The sequence below is a fragment of the Paroedura picta genome, chromosome 1 (genome assembly GCF_049243985.1).
Source record: "Paroedura picta isolate Pp20150507F chromosome 1, Ppicta_v3.0, whole genome shotgun sequence".
NCBI lineage: Eukaryota > Metazoa > Chordata > Lepidosauria > Squamata > Gekkonidae > Paroedura > Paroedura picta.
Window position 1 is genome coordinate 5,987,535 of NC_135369.1, and position 25,553 is coordinate 6,013,087.

The window sequence follows — 25,553 nt, forward strand, 5'->3', positions numbered from 1 at the left end:
TTGCTTGCCTAGTATAACCAAAATTAAAAATTACCGTTTAGGACTCAAATACATCTTCTGTTCATCTTAATAAAAAAGTAAGAGGGTGCTGGGAGGAGCTGGAACTTGTCACCCACCCACCAATCAGGGAGGCTGTCTCGACTGTCCTATCCCTGATTGGCTGTCCATCCAATGAGTGGCCAATCAGGAGGGGTGCCCCACCCCTGGCCATGTCCCCCTCCAACTGCTTCCATATGGAAGAAGTGCCAGCCCCCGGTAAGGTAGGAGGGTGGCTGGAGTTGGGAGGGAGGGTGAAGGGCCAGGGCCTGCAGGTGGGGGTAGGGGGAGGAGGGAGAGAGCCCCTATCAGTGCTCCTGCTGCCCCGAACAGCTCTGGCCACAGCCTTGCCAGGCTTTGGCAGGGCTGCCTGGGGTGGCGCAGGGAGGCCTGCTGAGGCCTGCAGAGATCTTGGCAGGCCTTTTGGGGGTGGGGAGTGGATTGCTCCCCAGTACTCCATGAGCCTTCTGGGGGCAGCAGCAGGGGATAGTGGACTGCCCCCCAGCACTCTCACCCCCTCACCCTGAAAAAGCCCACTGTGGGCTTTCTGGGTGCAGAATTGGGGGTGGACTGTTCCCCAGGACTTCCCCCCCTGCCCTGGAAAGGCCCACCGGGCAGGGGGAAGAGGCCCTAGGTTGGCCTGCCTGGGGTAGGGTAGGGGGGTCCTAGCGCCTGTTGTAGTGCGAGATACAACGGGCTTTGTTGCTAGTTCTTAACACCGTCATCAGTTGCTTGTGAAGGGGCCAGGTGCATCTCCATGGGGAGATGGGGCTGCCACTGAAAAGGCCCTGTCTCACGTACCCCTCAACGGAGATTGTTTTTTGGGACATATCCGTGGGCCTCTTCCCTGTGACCTTAATGAAAGTTATGGAAGCACTTCTCTTAAACCTTAGTCTACGTCTCACCATCCTGCCTGAATTACAAACCACATGAATGAATACATCTGACAGCTTAATCCATTTTCAGAGCAGTTTTAAGAAAACCATCTTAAGGCCTGTTGAAAAGACTCGGGCAGACTTGCCTAGGATTCTTCTGGGTAGGATTGTCGCCCTCCTTTGTGAGAGATTTGTAGATTTTACTAACTTGTAGAGGCTTCCGAAAGCTTACCCGAGGCACTGAACACTCTCATTGTGATCATAAAAGAAGAGAAAGAATAAACTGCTCCAGATAAGACATTTATGATAATCTGGACACAGTTTATTTCACTAGGATATTTTCTCCAATAGTAAAAGGTGGTGGTTGGTATGCACCAAAATCTTGAACAAGCAGGACGATATTAATCTGCACTTCCTTCCTTCCTTCCTTCCTTCCTTCCTTCCTTCCTTCCTTCCTTCCTTCCTTCCTTCCTTCCTTCCTTCCTTCCTTCCTTCCTTCCTTCCTTCCTTCCTTGCGATTTTGGAATTGCTTCATTAAACTAAAGCCACCTGAATAGTGTCAACATAGATTTCTGTAACTCGCTCCGCGCTGGCCTGCCCCTATTCTTGCTCCGGAAACTTCAGCTAGTGCAAAATGCAGCTGTTAGGGTCCTCACAGGTACATTGTGGAGGGCCCACATCCAGCCCATGCTGACCGCTGCTTTGGTTGCCAGTTGTCCTCCGTATCAGGTTAAAGGTTTTGGTTTTGACCTTTAAGACCAGGGGTAGTCAAACTGCGGCCCTCCGGATGTCCATGGACTACAATTCCCAGGAGCCCCTGCCAGCGAATGCTGGCAGGGGCTTCTGGGAATTGCAGTCCATGGACATCTGGAGGGCCGCAGTTTGACTACCCCTGTTTAAGACCATACGCGGTCTGGGCCCAGCATATTTGAGGGACTGCCTTTCGCCCTATGCCCCTCGCAGGGCCTTACGCTCTGCGGGTACTAATCTATTGGTCATTCCTGGCCCCAGGGAGGCTCGTCTGGCCTTGACCAGGGGCAGGGCCTTTTCGGTCCTGGCCCCACCTGGTGGAATGAGCTCCCGGAGGAGCTGCGGGCTCTGGGAGAGCTTTCAGCGTTCCGCAGGGCCTGCAAGACGGAGCTCTTCCGCCAGGTCTATAATTGAGGCTGGGCAGCAAGGAAGATCATGCCCCCCCCCTCACTGGAGTGGTGTTAGCGAATGTTATCGGCACCCTCTTTGCCCCTTTCCCCTCTGGAATTAGTATTGGGAGGTCTTGGGTCCGGAAGGAGTTTTTTTTGGCACCGTTGTATATTTGTTGGGGTTGCTTATTTTATTTTGGATTTTATATTGGTTTTAAGGGGTTGTATGGGGTTTTTTTTGGAGCCTCTTGTGGTGCAGAGTGGTAAGGCAGCAGAAATGCAGTCTGAAGCTCTGACTACGAGGCTGGGAGTTCGATCCCAGCAGCCGGCTCAAGGTTGACCCAGCCTTCCATCCTTCCGAGGTCGGTAAAATGAGTACCCAGCTTGCTGGGGGGTAAACGGTAATGACTGTGGAAGGCACTGGCAAACCACCCCGTATTGTGTCTGCCATGAAAACGCTGGAGGGCGTCACCCCAAGGGTCAGACATGACCTAGTGCTTGCACAGGTGGTACCTTTACCTTTACCTTTATGGGGTTTTTATGAATGTTATAACCTGCCTCGAGCCTCTGGGGGGAGGCGGGTAAGAAATTAAACAACAACAACAACGATAATAACAACAACAGTTAAAATATCCCATAGCACCCATCCCAACCCACAGCCTCCCGTCCCCTTCCTCCTCCTGTCAGCCCCGTAACCACATCTACCACCTAACAGCTCTCGGTGAGGTATTTCAGAGGAGGGACCCAGTCCATGTTTTACAGGCCCTGCGGAACTCGTCTCCGAGATCAGCCGCTGGAAAAGCGAACATTTCCTGCTTAGACAATTCACTCGCTTTTCAGCGCTGCAGGCGATCCGGTCACAAATCTTCGCTGCTGGAGTGTGTCAGATCGCCCTTGCAGAAAGTCATGTTGCTGAAGCTTGGGAAGAGGAGTTTTTCAGGGAGGGCAGGCCCAGGTTGAGGCCTGTCCTCTGGTTCAAGAGCCCCCCCCCCTTGCCGGTTCACAGAAAAGTAAAGTTATAGTCGAAATGCAAGGTTTTTGACAGGGGGAGAAGGCCCTTCTTTGCATATTTAAACTCTGTCTGCACAGACTTCCTTCGCAGCTTAGCTTCTGAGATCTGACAGGATCAGCCTCCCTTGGGCTACCAGGTCCAGGGTGAAGGAGAAGGCCTAAGTACGTAATTTGGGGGTGGAACATGCTGCGAATTCATAGCTGATTTATGGTGACCCTGTAGAGGCAAGAGCAGAGCGGAGATGGTTTACCATAACCTGCCTCTGCGTAGCAACCCATAAAGACGAACCAGGGCTGATTCTGCACTTACGTACTTTGTTTTTTCTATTGTATATCGTGCTGAATTTAGATAGATTTGAACTTGGGTGTTCCTGTATCCCCCCCTCAATTGAAACAGAAAGTGTTCTACATTTGATTGGGGAGGGGAGCCAAGCGCAGCAAGAGTCTCTTTCTTTCTTTTTTGAACGGGGGAATGGGAGATTGGAGAAAGCAGAGGAGGGGGAATAAATCCAAGAGGCAAATCTCTGCTGAGCGAAGTTAGGGCTTCTGGAGCGCAGTCACTTTAAGGGAAGCCTTGCAATCGGGAACCACTAAGTCTTTGAACTGGTGCCCTGGCCAATCAGGGAAGACTGCTTTGCTCCAAGGCATGGAGAAGGGAGTTAATTCGCAAAAAACAGAAATCTGCACACCTACTGATGGCGATTTTTTCAAATATCGAGGCTTATATCCACTCCAGGATATCATGGGGGAAAGGTAGGGTCACCGCAGATCAATCATGCATGTTGCAGAGGGGAAATTTAAAGTGCCCCAAATCAAAATGGAAACCAAATTCAATGTAGATGGGAGGGCTTCATTTGAACTGGGAGTGGGTAAAAAGCCCCATGCTAACTACACCCAGGAGTGGCCCTGCTTATGTTCTAAGATTTTATGAGATCAGGTTACCCTGAGCTATCCAGTTCCAGGCCAGAAACATTCAGAGGTGATTTCCCATTGTTTGCCTCTGCATTTGTTTGGTGATCTCCCATCCAAATATTAATCAGGACCCACCCTGCTTAACTTCTAAGATTTGATTAGCTTGGGCTAACCTGGGCCATCCAGGTTTGGACTAACATGGACTATAGAAATTACACTCAATAAAACAGAAATAAGACCGGGGACAAATCAATAAAACAGTGTAAAAAACATAAGCCCATCCATTCATCTATCAAGGACCATGCTCTTTTAAAAGCTGACCATAATTCTCACATCTCTCTTTGCACACTGTCCTATGAATGTATCAAATCAGAAACTGAGTTCTGGCAGGTGGAACCTTCCTCGGAGAACAGCCCCCCCAAATCGAAACCGGAATCATAGTATTCATGAATAAATAAACCCCAGAGATGTTTCCACTGGACCACACTTCCATGGAATCTCTACTCACCGATGTCAGTCAAAACAGTGCTTGGCAGGCTTCAAAGAAGCAGGTTGGAGAACATCATGGAGAGGTTGCCCTTTATATACTTTCTACATTAAAAAAAATCTACACCCGGAGAAGGTGACACCCTCCTCGGTTGACGGCCTGATTCATCTCCTACCCAACCCTGCCTGTTCCACCTTCCTGTCCTCCCAACTGGTTGTTTTGCTTCTTATCTCTCCTCCACCCCACAACCAGAGTCCAGGTTTGGAGTCCAGAAATAGTATCAGGTGCAGGGTGATAAATAAAAGTGCAGCGTCCCACCTTCTCTGGTGAGGCGTTGGGTAGTCATAGACCCTTTAAGGATGAGTAGCAAATTCTTGAGCCTCTTGTGGCGCAGAGTGGTAAGGCAGCAGACATGCAGCCTGAAAGCTCTGCCCATTAGGCTGGGAGTTCAATCCCAGCAGCCAGCTCAAGGTTGACTCAGCCTTCCATCCTTCTAAAATGAGTACCCAGCTTTCTGGGGGGCAAACGGTAATGACTGGGGAAGGCACTGGCAAACCACCCCACATTGAGTCTGCCATGAAAACGCATGACCCTAAGGGTCAGACATGACCCAGTGCTTGCACAGGGGACACCTTTACCTTTACCTTTAGCAAAGTCTTGCGAGCCCCTTGGACCGCAAGGTGAACGAACTGGTCAGTCCTAGAGGAGATCAGCCCTGCCTGCTCCTTAGAAGGCCAGATCCTGAAGATGAAACTCAAATACTTTGGCCACCTCATGAGAAGGAAGGACTCCCTGGAGAAGAGCCTAATGCTGGGAGCGATTGAGGGCAAAAGAAGAAGGGGACGACAGAGAATGAGGTGGCTGGATGGAGTCACTGAAGCAGTCGGTGAGAGATTAAACGGACTCCAGAGAATGGTAGAGGACAGGAAGGCCTGGAGGATCATTGTCCATGGGGTCGCGATGGGTCGGACATGACTTTGCAACTGACAGCAACAAGCAAGGTTTTTTGTGACCCAGCAAGATGTGCAGAACATTAAAAAAAAGGAGCTCCAGAAAAGCATGAACCATCTGGTCATGTTCAGAAAAAAACATATTTGGCTCTCATGGGGGAACCTGGAAAGAACATAGGAAGCGTCACCAGTTTGGGGATGGGGGAAGGAATTGTTTTGAAGGACCCATCTCCAGTTCCATCTCATCCAACTGGCCAGCTTGGTGTTGTGGTTAAGAGTGGTGGCCTCTGGTCTGGTCTTGACATGCAGCCTCTTTGGGCAGTAAAAAGTAGGGTTCAAACAACAACTCTTCTTCTTCTTCTTCTTCTTCTTCTTCTTCTTCTTCTTCTTCTTCTTCTTCTCCTCCTCCTCCTCCTCCTCCTCCTCCTCCTCCTCCTCTCTCCAATCACATCTCCTTCAAAATCTCACATGATGATGATGATGATGATGATGATGCCTCTTCCGTATTTCTGGGCCCCATTATCTGACTTTTAGGGGTATCTTCTTGTTTTTATGTGTAAGATCTGTAGTGTGCATGATTCGAAAACCATATGTATTCTACAGGGGGCATGAGAAAAAGATGTGTATAGATAGTTAGACTAGAAGCTTCCTGGTATCTCCTCCTCCTGATTTGCTCAATGGGAGACTTCCAGCTCCTTTGAGCATACTTTCTCCATGATTGCTACCATAACAAACAGAAAGGATGAAGAAAAACAGTTAAACAAAGTCTTTGCATTCAAGACCAACAAAGTTTAAGACCAACAAAGTTTTATTCAAGATATGAGCTTTTGTGTGCATGCACACTTCCTGAGATACAATGTCATCCACCCACCCACCCACCCACCCACCCATCCATCCATCCATCCATCCATCCATCCATCCATCCATCCATCCATCCATCCATCCGCCACTCTTGGTCAGTTATAGGTAAACTGTGAACAGTAAATTAAACAGTATAATCAAAATATTTGACCAATTCCAGAGATAAACATAAATCACAAGCTATTTGTCTGAATTCAATTTCTTGGCAGTAGCATGTGCGAAAATGATCTAGGAGTCTTAGTAGGCCATACATTGAACATGAGTCAGCAGTGTAACTCGGTGGCTAAAAAGGCAAATGGGATTTTGGGCTATATCAAATGGAGTATTGTGTCCAGATCACAGGAGGTGATGGTACCGCTTTACTCTGCTCTGGTTCGGCCTCACTGGGAGTCCTGTGTTCAGTTTGGGGCACCCCAGTTGAAGAGGGAGGTAGACAAACTGGAACGTGTCCAGAGGAGGGCAACAAAGATGGTGAGGAGTTTGGAGACCAAGACGTAGGAGGAAAGGCTGGGGGAGCTTGGTCTGTTTAGCCTGGAGAGGAGGCGACTGAGAGGGGATCTGAGAACCATCTTCAAGTATTTAAAAGGCTGCCATATGGAGGATGGAGCAGAGTTGTTCTCTCTTGCCCCGGAGGGACGGACCAAAACCAATGGGATGAAATTAATTCAAAAGAAATTCCGTCTAAACATCCGGAAGAAGTTCCTGACAGTCAGAGTGGTTCCTCAGTGGAACAGGCTTCCCCGGGAGGTGGTGGGTTCTCCATCTTTGGTGATTTCTAAACAGAGGCTGGAGAGCCATCTGACGGAGAGGCTGATTCTGGGAAGGCTCAAGGGGGTGGCAGGTGACAGTGGGTGAGCGAGAGGGATGTGAGTGTCCTGCATAGTGCAGGGGGTTGGACTAGATCACCCAGGAGGTCCCTTCCAGCTCTATGATCCTAGGATTCTAATTCCAAGGAATGGAGTTCCAGAGGAAAACATAATGGGCTCAATGAACTTGTCTAACTGAGAGAGTAATGAGGAGTGATTTAATCTATAATCAATCGTTCATGGCAATTAGTCAGCTAGACTCTCTCTCTCTTCACACTTTCTAGACAAAGTTTGTTTCTCTCCTTAACACAACCATTTTATTCTTTTAAGCAGCCTGGCAATCTGCCTTCCTTGCATCTTTGAACTCCTCCAACCCCTCTGAGCGCAGACTAATGATGCAGGGAATGACCAGGTATGAGAAATGCAACTTCTCAGATGGGAGTTGAGCTTCCTTGAAATTCTTCAGGGCTTGTCTCTAATTTTTGGCGTTAATGGAAATTCTAATTTTTTCGCGGTTGAAGCTGACAACCGTCATGTCATCCTTGATGATTTTGCCAGGCCTCCACCCAAACTTCGTCAGACCTCACGGGTGCAAGGAGCTACACTCTCCGGAGCAGAGCAATGCAATCAATTGCATCTTTATCCCATTCTCCCTCCAAGGATTTCAAGGAGGCCTATGTGGCTGAATGCTATTGTTCTTTGTCTCACAGGGGCTCCACGAGGAAGGTTAAATTGAGACTGTGGTTCCGGCCTAAGATTACAAACAGCAAGGAGCAAGAATCCAGAAGTACCTTAAAATCTATCAAAATGTGCGTTAGGGCAGTGTTCCCTAACCCCCGGGATGCGGAATGGTACCGGGTCGTGGAGCCCTCGGTACTGGGCCGATGGGGGGGGGGGGAGGAAAGTGAGAGCACCGGCGTGCCAGCAGGTGCATCTCCCTCCCGGCGCAGTGAGCAGCACACTGCGGAGGGGAGGAGGTGTGGGCTTTAGCGGGCCGGCTGGCAGTGAGCGCAGTGCTGCGGGGAGGGGGGGAGGTGCAGGCTCGGCAGCTCCACACCTGTGGATTTACGCCCACCGGTGCGCCAGTGCTGCCGCCGGACTGACATTCAGAGGGACCAAAGCGGCTCCCGATTGGCCCCTTCGAGTTTTTCTCCTGGACTCGCCCCACCTTTTTCTCCTCCCACATAGGCCTTACTCTTTTATTCTTACCGCTCCCGTGGAGCTGTTTACAGATGGTTATCAGATCCCCTCTCAGTCCTCTCCAGGCTAAACAGACCAAGCTCCCCCAACCTTTCTTCATACGACTTGGTCTCCAAACCCCTCACCATCTTTGTTGCCCTCCTCTGGACACGCTACAGTTTGTCTGCATCCCTCTTCAATTGGGGTGCCCAAAACACAGGACTCCAGGTGAGGCCGAACCAGAGCACAGTAAAGCGGTACCATCACCTCATGTGATCTGGATGCTATACTTCTTCATTAGACCTCCTATCGTAACACAAAATTCATTGTTCTTTATGGTGTTCCAAAACTCTTATTCTTTTTGTCTCTTAAAATCATATCGATCTCCAAGGGACCAAGCCCTATGAAGATAGGTTGAGGGACTTGGGAATGTTCAGCGTGGAGAAAAGGAGGTTGAGAGGGGACGTGATAGCCCTCTTTAAGTATTTGAAAGGTTGTCACTTGGAGGAGGGCAGGATGCTGTTTCTGCTGGCTACAGAGGAGAGGACACGCAGTAATGGGTTTAAACTACAAGTACAACGATATAGGCTTGATATCAGGAAAAAGTTTTTCACAGTCAGAGTAGTTCAGCAGTGGAATAGGCTGCCTAAGGAGGTGGTGAGCTCCCCCTCACTGGCAGTCTTCAAGCAAAGGTTGGATACACACTTTTCTTGGATGCTTTAGGATGCTCTGGGCTGATCCTTCGTTGAGCAGGGGGTTGGACTAGATGGCCAGCATGGCCCCTTCCAACTCTATGATTCTATGATTCTATGAAATTTGCCATTGAGTGCCCCAAATCCAATCAAGATCCCTAGACTAGGGAAGTCAAATTGGACCCTCAACCAGAACCAGGGATTTTTCAAGTCCTGGCTGGCAGAATGTTCTTCCGAGTGAAACCAGGGTCCTGGGGGAGCTAAGACAGTTCCACAAGGCCTGTGAGATACAGAAATTCCACCAGGCCTATGGTGGAGGCCGACGGAACACCACCAATAAGCTGACCTCCATACGTAAATGACGACCATCCACACGCCACCTTGTTAAGAACATTGCCGCAATTTACCCCCTCTTTTCCCCACTGGGAGCAGGAGGTGAGCTCCTTTGATTTTAATGGAAATCCGATTCTCGTGTTTAAAATGTTTTGACTCCTGCTTATTATATGATATATCGTGAGCCGTCCGGAGCCCTCAGGGAAGGGCGACATGTAATTTTGCAAAGAAAGATTAAAAAAAAAAAATGCATTTCATGCTGGCCTTGTTGACCGAGTTTTGTTACTGTGATACGCATTTTTCAGGGAAGGGAGGCAAAATCCTGCCCCAGCAAGACGAGTAACCAAGCCCAAGAATGCCTTGCTACAGTGATCCAAGCAATGGTCATCTCCAGATTTCTGTAACTTGTTCAACACGGGCCTACCCTTCTCCCTGACCTGGAAATCGGAGCTGGTGCAAAATGCAGCTGCTAGGGTCCTTGCTAGGCCTTCCTGGTGGACCCATGTCCAGCCGGTGCTGAGGCAGCTGCATTAGTTGCTGGTTGTATACTGGGTCTGTTTCAAGTTAAAGGTAAAGGTATCCCCTGTGCAAGCACCGGGTCATGTCTGACCCTTGGGGTGACGCCCTCCAGCGTTTTCATGGCAGACTCAATACGGGGTGGTTTGCCAGGGCCTTCCCCAGTCATTACCGTTTACCCCCCAGCAAGCTGGGTACTCATTTTACCGACCTCGGAAGGATGGAAGGCTGAGTCAGCCGGCTGCTGGGATTGAACTCCCAGCCTCATGGTCAGACCTTCAGACAGCACGTCCGCTGCCTTATCACCGTGCGCCACAAGAGGCTCTTCTTCAAGAGGCTATCTGGTGCCCAGGGCAGAGCGTCTTGCTCTGCAACAGTCAACTGACTGAAGGTCCTTGGCCCCCATGAGATTCACCTGTCCATAACCAGAGCCAGGGTATTTTCAGACCTGGCCAACAAATCATGGAATGAGCTCCTTGAACAGCTGCAAGCCCTGATGAAGCTCAACGTGTTTTTCAGGGCCTGCAAGATGGAGCTCTTCTGCCAGGCATTCGGTTGAGACCAGGGAGAGGAATGGGAAGGCGACTGTAAGCCGCTTTGAGCCTCCTTCAGGTAGGGAAAAGCGGCATATAAGAACCAACTCTTCTTCTTCTTCTTCTTCTTCTTCTTCTTCTTCTTCTTCTTCTTCTTCTTCTTCTTCTTCTTCTTCAGGCGGACGGAGAGGGGGAGACCTGCCCCTCCTCCAGCACTTAGTAAATGGCTATTACCTCACCCTGGAACCAGCGGTCCAGGGGAGGGAGGGGGAGGGGGGTTGGACTGGTGTGGGAGGGTTAGGTGTTGTTTTACTGTTTTTATTCTGCTTCTATGTTTTATACATTTTATGTTGTTAGCGGCCGCAAGCCAAGAAGCAGAAGTGGATCCCCACGTCCCACTTGGAGGCTGGCATGCTTCCCTCATGGGTGCCTTAGAGAGCAAGAGTAGAATGCAATTGTAATACTTGGACTCCTGTTGTTTTCCCCGTACATTTATAGAACGAGAAAACATGCTTAGATGTTGTGTGGTCTAAACCAGCAGTCCCCAACCTTCTTCAGGCTGGGGACCGCTAGGAGGGGTGGAAGGGAGAGGGCGACCTGGCGGTGCAGCGCACGCATGGCAGCTTTGTGCAAACGTGCATGCGCGAAGCGGCGCACATGTGCGTTTGCACCTGCTGGCGGATGCAAATGCGCCTGCGCGGAGCTCCGTGCATGCGTGTTTGCGCCCACCGGCATAGAATCATAGAATCATAGAGTTGGAAGGGGCCATACAGGCCATCTAGTCCAACCCCCTGCTCAACGCAGGATTAGCCCAGAGCATCCTAATGCCAGCGGCCACGTCTCCCTCCATGCAGTGCAGTGCTTGCCGGGCCATGAGCGAAGGTCCAGCGAGCGTCCTGCTGTGGGGGGGGGGAGGGGAGGGAGGCGCCTCCTTCTCCCCCCTGCGGCCCAGTGGCGAGGCTTTCGCAGTTCGCCACCGGGCCGCGGATCGGGGATTGATGACCACCGGTTTTAAAAGTACGGTTCTTTTTGTCAGATGTCCCGTCCTGTTGATTGTTCTTGACTTACACAACGTCATCTGCCCTGAGTCTCAGTGAAGACTGTGTACTATAAATAATCAAAATTAAATGAAAATTAAGACATAAGATGCAACTCTTGCTCTAGAGAACCCAACTCTAGAGAACCCAGCTTTCTCAACTAGGGTTTTGAGAAACCCTGTGGTTTCTTGATGACCCTGGAAGGGTTTCCCAAATGGTTGACATGTAATTAATTTAAGTATATTTTTACAATTTGTTAAATATTTTCAAGTGATATTAACATATAGGGTTGTGTTGGGACCCCCCCCCCCCCGAAATGTCCAATGATGGGCCCAGAACAGGTGGGAAGGGGAGTGGCCCAGGTGGGCGTGTCCACAGCTCTGCTTCCCAACCATGTTCTGCTCGATTGTGCCACTTCTGGGGTTTTTTGAAGTCTGAAGGATCTTTCAAGGATTTCTCAAAGGATAAGAAAGTTGAGAACGGCTGCTCTAGAACATTACAACCAGGTGGCTGGAGAAGATCTAAGCATGCTTGACTTGGTCTACTGGAAACTGACCTGAGAGCCATTCATGGACCTCAAATTTACCCATGAACATCAGTGGGCACACAGGAATCCTGTCCTGGAGTTGTTCTTCTAACTGGATGGTTTCGAGTGGACAGTCACGTTGGTCTGCAGAAGAAGGGCAAGGTTCAAATCCAGTAGTCCCTTAAAAGTCTACTAGCACCTTAAAAACCAACAAGCAGAGGAAAGGGAAGGCGATTGGAAGCCACTTCAGGTAGAGAAAAGCGGCATAGATGAACCAATTCTTCTTCTTGTTCTTCAGTATTATCAGGGCTCTCTCAGCCTCACCTCCCTCACAGGGTGTCTGTTGTGGGGAGAGGAAAGGGAAGGCGATTGGAAGCTGCTTTGAGACTTTCTTTCTTTCTTTCTTTCTTTCTTTCTTTCTTTCTTTCTTTCTTTCTTTCTTTCTTTCTTTCTTTCTTTCTTTCTTTCTTTCTTTCTTTCATGTTTATACTAGCTTCAAAGCCCGTTCCTGAGAACGGACCTTGAAAGGGTCCCCTCCCCTGGCCCCCAGCCCAGGCAGCTTAAGGTGGGTCGCAGCTCACAGCTGGATCAAGTGGGGCAGTGAGGGGCTGGGCAGGTCATTAGCAGACCTGGGACAGAGCTCTTTAGCTGGCAGTCAGCAGGCCGGGAGGCCCTCATTAGCAGGCCCTGCAAAGCAATCTGGAAAGCCCTCATTAGCAGGCCCAGCCTAGCAGACCAAGAGGCCCTCGTTAGCAGGCCCTCCACCCCAACCCTTTGCCCAGGGCCCTCTCCCCTAATGTGCTGCTGGCTCCAGGCACTGAAGCACATCTGAGAACAAAGAGGCTAGAGTCCAGGGATGGAGGGCAGGAGTTGCAGAGGCAGGACCAATCAGGGTGCAGGCAGCTTTGCTAGCTACACCCTGATTGGCCCTATTCGAACTTGGACAGCCGGATGCGCACCCACCCCCCAGGCTGTTTCGCAAATATATAGAGGAACCATGTATAAGGATTTATAGACCACCTGTCTTGAGCCAGTCATCTTGTGGAGGTGTACGCCCTTTTAAACACCAAAACCATAAAATACAAAAATACAGTTAAAAATACTCAAAACCTCACGTTGTCATATCATAAGCGGAGTCATTGTCTGATAATCCTCCATAGGAGGGGAGGATGTAGGAGGAGGCCCCTCCATTAGACAACACGGTCCCGAAATAATAATTCTAAAATTTACAGTTTGGAAAAGAACCTCCCTCCCTTAATGAGTTTCCTTCCATAAATCATAGCAAGCTTAAACAAGGTGTTAAGAGCCTATGATTAAGGTTCAAGCTCCCCAGCTGGACCGTCTTGCTTCTCTCTTCGGCTTTCCACACATCCTGCACCCTTCTGCAGGCAAACCTTCCTAGCTAGGGGTTACGTAAACACTCATTAGACCAGTCGCTAATGATACCTTAAGGGATCCGGCGGTTATATTTGGACTGCACTCGTTTGGAAAACTGGAACGTTCTCGTGCTGCCAGAACAAAATTCATTTGCACAGAAAAATAGGAATACGGGCCTGACCGGAACGGGGAAGGGGGGGTTGACAAAGAGCCTGGCTCGAAATAGACCTAAAGGAAGGAATAACAGATCTCTGAGTGGGAGCGAGGGGCAAGATCTCGAGCATTCGGTTATGGTTTTCAAGGCATAAAAGCAAACCGGCTTCCTGGGCAGCTTTGGCCTCCTCCTTCATCACGCCCATCCTTGTAAAAATCATCGCCCTTTGCGTAACAGGCTTAGGGGCTGTCATTAAAGAAGAGCTTGTTTTAATTTCAGATGGGGCTTTGAAATGACTCCTGACCCCAAAGAAGGCGCCGAGGGAGAGACTTGGGTTGAGTCAGATCCATGAGTCTGCCAGAAGACGGAATGGTAGAGTTCAAAGGAGATGTGGGCCATGGAGTTAGACCTCTTGATGAGGAATGAGGGAACCTAAAGCTAGAACACTATCGAGAAATGAAAGATGGGCCGCTACATAGAATCATAGAATCTTAGAATCATAGAATCATAGAATCATAGAATCATAGAATCATAGAATCATAGAATCATAGAATCACAGAATCATGGAAGGGGCCTTACAGGCCATCTAGTCCAACCCCCTGCTCAACGCAGGATTAGCCCTAAGCATGCTAAAGCATCCAAGAAAAGTGTGTATCCAACCTTTGCTTGAAGACTGCCAGTGAGGGGGAGCTCACCACTTCCTTAGGCAGCCTATTCCACTGCTGAACTACTCTGACTGTGAATTTTTTTTCCTGATATCTAGCCTATATCGTTGTACTTGTAGTTTAAACCCATTACTGCGTGTCCTCTCCTCTGCAGCCAACAGAAACAGCATCCTGCCCTCCTCCAAGTGACAACCTTTCAAGTACTTAAAGAGGGCTATCATGTCCCCTCTCAACCTCCTTTTCTCCAGGCTGAACATTCCCAAGTCCCTCAACCTATCTTCATAGGGCTTGGTCCCTTGGCCCCAGATCATCTTCGTCGCTCTCCTCTGTACCCTTTCAATTTTATCTACGTCCTTCTTGAAGTGAGGCCTCCAGAACTGCACACAGTACTCCAGGTGTGGTCTGACCTCTGAGACCTCTGACAAAGAAGAGCTGACCACCGGTCTAAGCAGTTGGTCCCTTTGGTGGTCTCCTCATTAGGAAGCTTCTCTACAATACACACATGAAGTTGTCTTCTACTAAATCAAACCATTGGCCCATCAAAGCCAGTGTTGTCTACGAAGAAGTTCCTGACAGAGCAGTTTCTCAGTGGAACAGGCTTCCTCAGGAGGTGGTGGGTTCTCCATCTTTGGAGATTTTTAAGCAGAGACTGGAGAGCCATCTGACGGAGAGGCTGATTATGTGAAGGCTCAAGGGGGTGGCAGGTGACAGTGGGTGAGCGAGAGGTTTGTGAATGTCCTGCATAGTACAGGGGTTGGACTAGAGCAGTGGTCCCCAACCTGCAGGTCGCAGCCCGGTGCCGGGCTGTGAAGGCCATGGCGCCGGGCCGCGGCTCCCTCTCCCCGGCCCCCCCCGCAGTAAAAAACTTCTTATTGCGGGAAGCTTCTTATTGCGGGAGGGCGGGGAGAGGGAATCAGGGCCGCGCCCACACACTGCGCATGCACGGCCGAAAGCGCGCATGAGCTGCACTTTTGCGCATGCACGGCCCGCGCATGCGTAATGCGCGGGTGGGGCAGTTGCCCTGCCGGTTCCCAGCCTCAGAAAGGTTGGGGACCACTGGACTAGAGGACCCAGGAGGTCCCTTCTAACTCTGTGATTCTATGATTCTAAATTCTATCTAAACATCCGGAAAAAGTTCCTGACAGAGTGGTTCTTCAGTGGAACAGGCTTCCTTGGGAGGTGGTGGGTTCTCCATGTTTGGGGATTTTTAAGCAGAGGCTGGATAGCCATCTGACAGAGAGGCTGATTATCTGAAGGCTCAAGGGGGTGGCAGGTGACAGATAGATAAACGAGATAGTTGTGAGTGTCCTGCATAGTGCAGGGGGTTGGACTAGATGACCCAGGAAGTCCCTTCCATGAATCTATGATTCTAGTCTGGTGACAGCTCTCCTGGATCTCAACCTGAGGCCTGTGGCATCACCTACTGCCTGGTTCCTTTTGAGCTGGAGATTCCAGGGATTGAACCTGGGACCTTCTGCATGCTGAGCAGAAGCTCTGCCACTGAGCCTTGGTCCTTCCCTGTATCTGGAGCGTCAACTGAGATCAAGATAAGTCATGAAATAGTATCCCCCATTGCTATGTACGGGCGTGAAAGCTAGACAAGGATGAAAGCTGCCAGGAAGACAGTTGTAGACAAGAAGAAAAAGCAACGAAGTAGAAGCAGAAGTAGCAACAGCAGCAGAAGCTGAAGGAGAAGTGGAAGCAGAAGCAGCAGAAGCAGAAGAAGAAATGCAGCATCATAGAATTGCCTTCATGATTTAGACCATAGATCAGTCACCATTCTCCCTCAATCAATGGTCATTCAGCCCTCTAGAGCAGGGATAGTCAACCTGTGGTCCTCCAGATGTCCATGGACTGCAATTCCCATGAGCCTCTGCCAGCAAATGCTGGCAGGAGCTCATGGGAATTGTAGTCCATGGACATCTGGAGGACCACAGGTTGACTATCCCTGCTCTAGAGAACCTACAAGATGATGACCGTCTCCTATGGTTTGGCATCTGGTATTTGAGGGCCTGCTGACTCTGAACCTTGGGGTTCCATTTTTAGTTCTCACGAATAGCTATTTGCAACATGACCCCCTCTGTGGACACGTCAGTCCCTTTAAAAAAAAAGTTGCCAAGCACAACGGAGAACATCGCCCCACATTCCTCCAGAACCACACAGCCCTCGTTCCCCATAACCTGAATCAGGGCAGAATTATACCCTTAGTTGCATAACTCGAAGAACACTGGCCGTTGCTACCTCATCATATTCTTTTTATTCGTTCTAAACCCTGATCTAACATAAAATTACCACCCCAGAAGAGCTATCATTAGCCCAGAGGTGGGGTGTAATTTGCACTTGGTATCATTTATCTAAAAGGGAAGTTTTTTTGTTTTTTTTAAAGAAGAAAAAATGCTTTGTAATCACCATTTGGTCTTACGCGATGCAGGATTCACAAGGAGACAAATGGACAGCAATTCAGCGAGCTCCCCATGAAACAGCCTTCTGCCAAGAGAGAATCGTGGTCCTATCTGGGGTGCCGGAGGGTGAATTTGTGAGCTTTATATATTGTTCCTAGTAGGCCAGTTTGGTGTAGTGCTTAGGAGTGCGGACTTCTAATCTGGCATGCCAGGTTCGATTCTGCACTCCCCCCTCATGCAACCAGCTGGGTGACCTTGGGCTCCCCACAGCACTGATAAAACTGTTCTGACCGAGCAGGGATATCAGGGCTCTCTCAGCCTCACCCACCCCACAGGGTGCCTGTTGTGGGGAGAGGAATGGGAAGGCGACTGTAAGCCGCTTTGAGCCTCCTTCGGGTAGGGAAAAGCGGCATATAAGAACCAACTCTTCTTCTTCTTCTTCTTCTTCTAGGACGGAGCTATCACAGTTCTGTAGGGCCTGCAAGATGCAGTTCTTCCGCCAGGCGTTTGGTTGAGTTTGGGACAAGGAAGATATTTTGGGTCCCTCCTCTGAGCACCCCCTGAAGTGCTGTGACAAAGGGGTCCTTTGAGTCAGATGGGGGGGAGGAATGGTTGTGGAGTTTTAGGGGCTTTAGGGGTTAAAAAAGGTAAAGGTATCCCTTGTGCAAGCACCGGGTCATGTCTGACCCTTGGGGTGACGCCCTCTAGCGTTTTCATGGCAGACTCAATATGGGGTGGTTTGCCAGTGCCTTCCCCAGTCATTACCGTTTACCCCCCAGCAAGCTGGGTACTCATTTTACCGACCTCGGAAGGATGGAAGGCTGAGTCAACCTTGAGCCAGCTGCTGGGATTGAACTCCCAGCCTCATGTCTGCTGCCTTACCACTCTGCGCCACAAGAGGCTCTATTGTTGGGGTTATGGTGTCTTTAATCTGTTGTAAACTGCTGCAAGCTGGCTGGTCTGAGAATGGTAGTCAACAAATAGAAGGAAGGAAGGAAGGAAGGAAGGAAGGAAGGAAGGAAGGAAGGAAGCTGTTTTTTTGTATCTCGCTTTTTACCACCCAAAGAAAGAACGGACGGATGGACGGATGGACGAACTACTAGACAGATGACTAAATTTGTTTTAGATTTTAATGTATTTAACTTAATATTATTATTATTAGATTCATAAACCGCCCCTTCCCAATAAGCTCACGGTGATGTACAACATTTTTAAATTCTCCATTCTACTAACTCACGTAAAACAGAATCACAATCAGAAGACCTTTATTGGCATACCAAAAAGATGTCAGTGTTTGTCTCTTGTGGCCCTTCCTTGAATACCCAGGGAACTGCTCATTGACATTGTGGGATGGTAGGTGGATTCCCTCCAGGCCAGGCTGGATTCTGGAGATTTTTGGTGGTGGGGATCACTTGGGCATGAAATTGGGGTCACTGTGGGTGGCAGGTAGCTGTGAGTGTCCTGCATAGTGCAGCGGGTTGAACTAGATGACCCTGGAGGCCCCCTCCAACTCTATGATTCTATGTTTCTAAGTTACACATAAATGCTCCAGAACCAAACATCTGAAGATTTCAGGAGACTGACTTTTCATTAGCTTTCAAAAGGGGTCTGGTTCTTCCCACAATGGATCAAAGCAGCGTAGCTGGTGATGGGCTTAAGGCTGTGCATTTTTGTATTTTTACCTCAGGGAAACTTTAAATGCACATGCACCAAGTTCAAGTTAGTAGCGCTCCTGGAGGAGAAGGTACGGAAGCTAGAAGAACACCTGTCCACGTTTTATTCCACAAAGGAGGATGAAGAGTTCTCGGAAGGAACTCACAGAGCATTTTTTGGAGGGCATTCCAAGAGGTGGGAAAGGTGTCCCACCAGTTCGAGGAGAACCCAATACAAGAGGACGGTGGATGGAAGAATGTTAGAGGAGTTGAAAAATGTGTTGAATGCTACACAGAGGTGCTTTAGGATGCTTTGGGCTGACCCTGCGTTGAGCAGGGGCTTGGACTAGATGGCCCGTATGGCCCCTTCCAACTCTATGATTCTATGATTCTATGTTCTGCTCTCTGACTTTCAGAAAGGGTTTCCAGGATCTGCCCGTAGATAGTGACTCTGGACTACAGGAACGAGAGCTATTCCCCCAACTCCCCTGAAGCTCAGAAGATGTTTCACAGACCCTTGCGGATGAAAAGACTAGCTCTTCTGTTCCCCAATGTATTAGAACTAGGAGATGTGAGCTGTTAACTGGGGATTCCCTTTTGAGAGGAGTAGAAGCCAAAGTCTGTTGACTGGACTTCTTGTCTTGGAAGGTCTGCTGTCTACCTGGTGCCAGAATCTAGGATGTCATGGAAAGGGTGGAAAGACTTGTAAAGCCCAAGGACAGATATCGTTTCCTGCTCATTCATGTAGGAACAATTGAGCATGGGTGATGTCTCACCACAGCAACCTTGAATTAACACCCCATCCCTTTGAGCTCTGGCAAGTGTTCTCACCAACGGTTTGACTACCTGGACTTTCTGACATGCCTGACAACTTGTTGAAAATTTACGATCCGTGTCTGTTCCCATCTTGAGTCATGTTCTGGTTCCAGCTGGGAATGGCTTCTGGCCAAGGTTTTCCACAGGTTTTTCCAGACTGCTCATCACCTGCTGTCCAGCTCTGGAGACCGGCTCCACCAACAGGACACCTGAAGAGACAAAGCTGTCTTCGGCTGAGTCATGCGTTTAGCCTACTGAATCCTAGATTCTGGTGGGAAGCAGCAGGACAAAGTCAAAGTCCAGTGACCCCTTTAAGACCGGCCAAGTTTTATTCAAGGGATAAGCATCTGTGTGCATGCGCACGCCATCCGATACATGCATGCCCAGGGCAACTTCTTCAGACTACACTTGAACAAGGAAACTTTGGATGCTCTCAACTGATGGATGGATTGATTCAGATACTTATCTAATATTTATTCAAACACTTGAAAAATCTAAATAAATACATACATAAATAAGTCACGTGCTACATTTCCTTTTGGGGGTATGGAGTGGAGTAATGCAGCCCAATCCCATCAGATCTCAGAAGCTAAACAGGGTTAATATAAGGATGGGAGACCACCAAGGAAGGCTCTTCAAGGGAAGACAATGGCCAGCCTCCTCTGCTTCTCACCTGCCTTGAAAGCCTTTTACTGGGATCATCATAACTTTAAGTTGAGTTGGTCCTTGGAAGGGAGACCACCAAAGAAGGCTCTGCAGGGGAAGGCAATGGCCAACCTTCTCTGCTTCTCACATGTTTTGAAAGCCTCTTTCTGGGGTCATCATAACTTTATGCTAAGCAGAGTTGGTACTTGGAAGGGAGACCACCAAGGAAGGCTCTGCAGGGGAAGGCAATGGCCAATCTTCTCTGCTTCTCACATGTTTTGAAAGCCTCTTGCTGGGATCATCATAACTTTAAGCTAAGCAGAGTTGGTACTTGGAATGGAGACCACCAAGAAAGGCTCTGCAGGGGAAGGCAATGGCCAACCTTCTCTGCTTCTCACATGTTTTGAAAGCCTCTTGCTGGGATCATCATAACTGTAAACTAAGCAGAGTTGGTACTGGGATGGGAGACACAGCTGGTCTGACCCAGCAGGGCTCTTCTCTGTTCTTATGAGGAGAAGGCCTTGGCCTCTCTGCCCAGTTGTTGCCCTTCCAGAGGAACTGGTTGGCCACTGTGTGAGGCAGGATGCCAGACTAGATGGACTCCTGGTCTGATCCAGCTGGGCTCTCCTTAGGGGAAGGCCTCGGCCTCTCTGCCCAAAGCTCTGGATGATCTCATTCTGTGGCCTCAGATACTGGAGAGCATTGAGAGCAGTCTGCTAATTCCTATGGCTTAATAAATTGGGGTATTGGCTGTTTAACCATATAAGGTAAGGAATGTAAACTTTTGCAGACTTCTGCCAGAAGCACAGATAACAGGACTGGTTCAGCACTGGGTCAAAGGCTTCCTACTGGCCCTTACGTAGCCTTCTATGGCTACATGATGACTCATTCACCTTTTACCCTTTTCCCTTTCAGAATCCGGCGTCATGGCAGTGATAGGATGGGCCAGTCCTGGTGTACTGAACTGATCCGGAGAGCCAGGTTTGGTTCCTCCCTCCTCCTCCCCATGAAGGCTGCTAGGGGGGCCTTGGGCTCTCTTGCTGGACAAGGTGTCTGTTGTGGGGAGAGGGAGGGGAGGTGATTGTAAGCTGCTGTGAGGCACCTGAGGCCTGCTGGGTGACTTGGGACCCAATGGTCTCAGACCTTTCTCCACCTCACCTGACTCACAAAAGTCCCAGTTGGATGGAGTAGAAAGGAAGATGACTGCAAACCATGTTGACACTTCTTAAGGTGCAGAGAAATGGGGCTTAAAATCCAACTGAAGAGGAAGAAGAAGAAGAAGACTTGGTTATTATATGCCACTTTTCTCTACCCAAAGGAGTCTAAAAGAGGTTTACATTCGCCTTCCCTTCCTCTCCCCACAACAGACACCCTGTGAGGGAGGTGAGGCTGAGAGAGTCCTGATATGACTGAAGAAGAAGAGTTGGTTCTTATATGCCACTTTTCTATACCAGATGGAGTCTCAAAGAGGCTTACAGTTGCCTTCCCTTCCCTCTCCCCACAACAGACACCCTGTGAGGGAGGAGAGGCTGAGGGAGCCCTGAGATTACTGAAGAAGAAGAAGAGTCCGTTCTTATATGCCACTTTTCTCTTCCAGAAGGAGTCTCGAAGCGGCTTCCAATCACCTTCCCTTCCTCTCCCCACAACAGACACCCTGTGAGGAAGGTGAGGCTGAGAGAGCCCTGATATTACTGAAGAAGAAGAAGAAGAGTTGGTTCTTCAGGTTGGCAGCTTTCTTCAAATGCATGAATTACAAGTTCCACACTTTGACTTTGTCTTTTGATTAAAAAAATCAAGACTGTTCCTTTGCAAGATATTTGTAGTTGTGAATTTCCTGCATTCTGCAGGCTGCTGGACTAGATAACTCTGGAGGTCCCTCCCAACTCTAGGATTCTATTTCCAAAGTCTTTTTTTGACTTCATTCCAGCTGGAGGTTGGCAACCCCACCTAGGGGCTTCCCTTTCCAGACACTCTTTCTCTCCCTGGCCTACCTCAGAGGGTCGTTTTGATGAGCAAACCAGAATCCTGAACATTGTTTGGAAAAGCGGAATAAAATACGTACTTGATAGATCTTTGCTCTTCTTGGCAACACCACAAGATGGTGCTGGAAACTCACAGAATGGCCTTTAGGTCACATGATATATTCATATAGGAAAGAGAACGGTTTCAATTCCTTTTGTATTATCGTAGTGTAAACGTTCAATCCCGGAGCCCCTTTAGAACCAACTGAGTTTTATTCAAGGTAAGATTTCAATTGCATGCCCATTTTGTTCGATGTATCGGAAGACGAGACATGAAAACTTAGACCTAGAATAAAACCTGGTTGGTCTTAAAGGTCCCTTGGACTCAAACTGTGTTCAGCCTGAAGAAATGTGCAGAAGAGAAGAAATGTGGAAGTGGTGAAAAATACAGAGATGTCAGATATTACCGCCTATATTTAGTTCCCCAAAAAGTAGCAAGATCCGGAATCTCAATCACCCACTTTCAAGAAGTGTGTACGCACATAGATCCTTAGACACTGAATAACACTTGGTTGGTCTTTGGGTTCCTTTTGGCAGCAGTATGGGTTTTAATTATGTGCGGAATGGTATCACCTAGATATCAGGGTGTGTGTGTTGGTGGGGGAATTCAGAGTAGCTCAGCGGTGGAATTGGCTGATTTTGGATTTGGTGAACTCCCTCTAACTGGTGATCTTTAAGTAGCAGCTGGATAGATCCTTCTCCTGGATGCTTGAGGTTGATCCTGCACTGAGCAGGGGGTGGGACTAGATGCCCTCCATGGCCCCTACCCACTCTAGGATTCTAGGAGTCTAGTTCAGCAGTGGAAGGGGCTGCCTCAGGAGGTGGGGAGCTCCCCCTCACTGGCCGTCTTCAAGCAGCGGCTGGACAGATCCTTCCCCTGGATGCTTCATGCTGATCCTGCACTGAGCAGGGGGTGGGACTAGATGCCCTCCATGGCCCCTTCCCACTCTAGGATTCTAGGAGTCTAGTTCAGCAGTGGAAGGGGCTGCCTAAGGAGGTGGGGAGCTCCCCCTCACTGGCCGTCTTCAAGCAGCGGCTGGACAGACCCTTCTCCTGGATGCTGGAGGCTGATCCTGCACTGAGCAGGGGGTGGGACTAGATGGCCTTCATGGCCCCTTCCCACTCTAGGATTCTATGAGTCTAGTTCAGCTGTTGGACATACCGACCTCACTGGAGGAGGGCATGGAGGAGGAAGCAGATTCGAATCCTGAGCTTCCTCATTAGGTCAACGCGAATTCCTTCCCAGAGGAGGGAGAGAAATTGTGTTTTGCCAGGATTCACGAGCTGTGTGGCAAACTAAGAGTGCAATTGGATCTGCACCATATCAGCAAGGTTCCTGTGTGAACGGTTTATAATTCCTAGGAACATTAGTGCAGCCATCGTGATATTTTTCACCGGTCCGGAAACAGTCTTAGTCTTTCTCTGGCACGTCTGCGGTGAAAACAGGAGCTTCTACTATTGTCCAGCAGTCAAAACTTCCAGCTATTTAGTGTTATCCAGGGTGTACCACGAGGAGGGGAGCTAAGATCACACCCCATTTAGGGGAAAGAAGGGCCCGATTGGGAGAACTGCCCATCCACAAAGACTTGACTCATCCTGACACCCAACGCTAAGAATGGCACAGATCCTGCAATCACAAAATTTCCCTCTAAGGCAGCTTTTCCCAGCTTCTTAACTGTGGAGGAACACCTGAAATTATTTTTCAGATTGTGTGGAGCCCCGGAAGTGATGTCACTGGGCCACGCCTTCTGCCAGGTCCCCGGAAGTGACATCACTACCCATCCTCTTAGCCCTCCTTTTGCTCCCTCCCTTTGTCTTTAGTACTAGTATGGCGACACTGCCTCATGTAGGAGCTGAATAGGAAAGGAACTGGGAAGACAGCCCAGATTCCCGTAGGCCCCTTTGGAACTCCCACAGAACCCCAGGGATCGACACACCCCTGCTTGGGAATCCCTGATGTAGGGGAAGAACAGTTGTGAACATGGGTGTGATAATTTCCGCCTGATATCCGTGACCCAACGAAGACCCATCAGAGGCCTGCAGGATTTGACTTGCCAAGAAAAGTATGGCAGACAATTAACAGAATACAGACCAGCTTGGGAGGCTGTTCAGGCCTCTTGTTTAAATGGGGCAAAATACAAACTCCCGAATGTGATTTTGGTGCAGCCTGCCAAATTATTTTCTGTTACAGGAACGTGAGTATCGTGCTTTCCAGGGAGATGTGATCGAGCTCTTTGTGTTCTCCCGATTTGTGAGGGAGTAGATTGAAAACGTAGATATGAGTATTTAGGGGGTTTGTCGAATCGTTCTGCATAACCGTTGTACCTACTTGGCGACATATTTTGATACCATTGCATGCTTCCTGTGTGTAACTCTGCCCTACAATAAATAAAGAGCCAGCGTGGTTAAGAGTGCTGGACTCTAATCTGGAGATCTGGGATTGAGTCACCAGTTTTTCCCAAGCAGCCAGCAGGGTGACCTTGGGCCAGTCACAGTTGTGTTAGAACTGTTCTCACAGGGCAGTTCTCTTAGAGCTCTCTCAGCTCCACCTACTTCACCGTGTGTCTGTTGTGAGGAAAGGAACGGAAAGGTGTTTGACAGCTGTTTTGGGTCTCCTTCGGGAATTGAAAAGCAGGGCATACCCTCTCCCCAGCTCTTCCTCTTCTCTAAATGACAAAACAATGAAGTCTCCTTTGCTCGGTTGTTATGAGGATCAAGGATGAGGAGGGGAGATCCATGTACATTGTCCTGAGCTATAGGAAGGGCAGATGGGATAAAAGTACACTATAAATAAACATTGGTCTGAGGAATCTCTGCATATCGAAAAAGGAAGCTGATGTCTCCATGTCATGGCCCCTACCTTGTGGGAGGAGCTAAGGGCCCTTTTGGGGCTATTGCAGTTCTGCAGGGCCTACAAGATGGAGCTCTTTCACCAGGGTATAGTCTGCATGGGGCTTTTTGCCCACTGTCAGCTTGAATGAATCCCTCCCCTCTACACAGAATTTGATTTCCGTTTTGATTTTGGGCACTTTCAATTTTCCCTCCGCAACATGCAGGATTGATCTGGAGTGACCCTACCTTTCCCCCGCAATATCCAGAAGTGGATATAACCCTTGATATTTCAAAAATCGCCGTCAGTAAGTGTGCAGATTTCTGCTTTTTGTGAATTAACTCCCTTCTCTCTGCCTCGGAGCAAAGCAGTCTTCCCTGATTGGCCAAGGCGTCAGTTCCTGGTTCCTGGTTCCAAGGCTTGTCTTAAAGTGATTGCATTCCAGAAGCCCTAACCTCTCACAGCAGAGATTTGCCTCTTGGATTTATTCCCCCCTCATCTCCTGTTTTCAATCCCCCCCCCCCCCCGTTCAAGAAAAGAAAGAAAGAGATTCCTGCTGCACTTGGCTCTCCTCCCCGCTCTGAGCTTCCCCGATCAAGTGCAGAACACTTTCTGTTTCAATGGGAAGGGGGGATAGAGGAAGACCCGAGTTCTAATCGATCTGAATTCAGCAGGATCCACAACGGAATAAGCAAAGTAAGTGCAGAATCAGCCCAGGTCTTTGGTTGAAACCAGAATAAAGATCAGATGGGTCCATCCTCCAAGCACTTATCTTGAGGCATGGGGCTGAAGGGATCCATTGAGTTAGTCAGAGGGGGGGGGGGAGAAGAATTGTTGGTTGAGGGGGATATTTCAGGCACTGTTGGGGTTATATTGTTGTCTATCATAACGTCATAAACCACTGTGTGCCAGCTGGTCTGAGAGTGGTGGCCAATCAATCAATCAATCAATCCATCCATCCATCCATCCATCCATCCATCCATCCATCCAGTCATCCATCCATCCATCCATCCATCCATCCATCCAGCTATCCATCCATCCATCCATCCATCCATCCATCCATCCATCCATCCATCCATCCAGCCAGCCAGCCAGCCA

General features: G+C 49.2%; 1 protein-coding gene across 1 annotated transcript in view; it reads right to left on the bottom strand.

The window, feature by feature from the left end:
* LOC143839502 (uncharacterized) overlaps positions 1-25,553 on the bottom strand; it is a 266,540-nt gene that overhangs the window by 10,817 nt on the left and 230,170 nt on the right. The gene's annotated exons all lie outside the window — the stretch shown is intronic.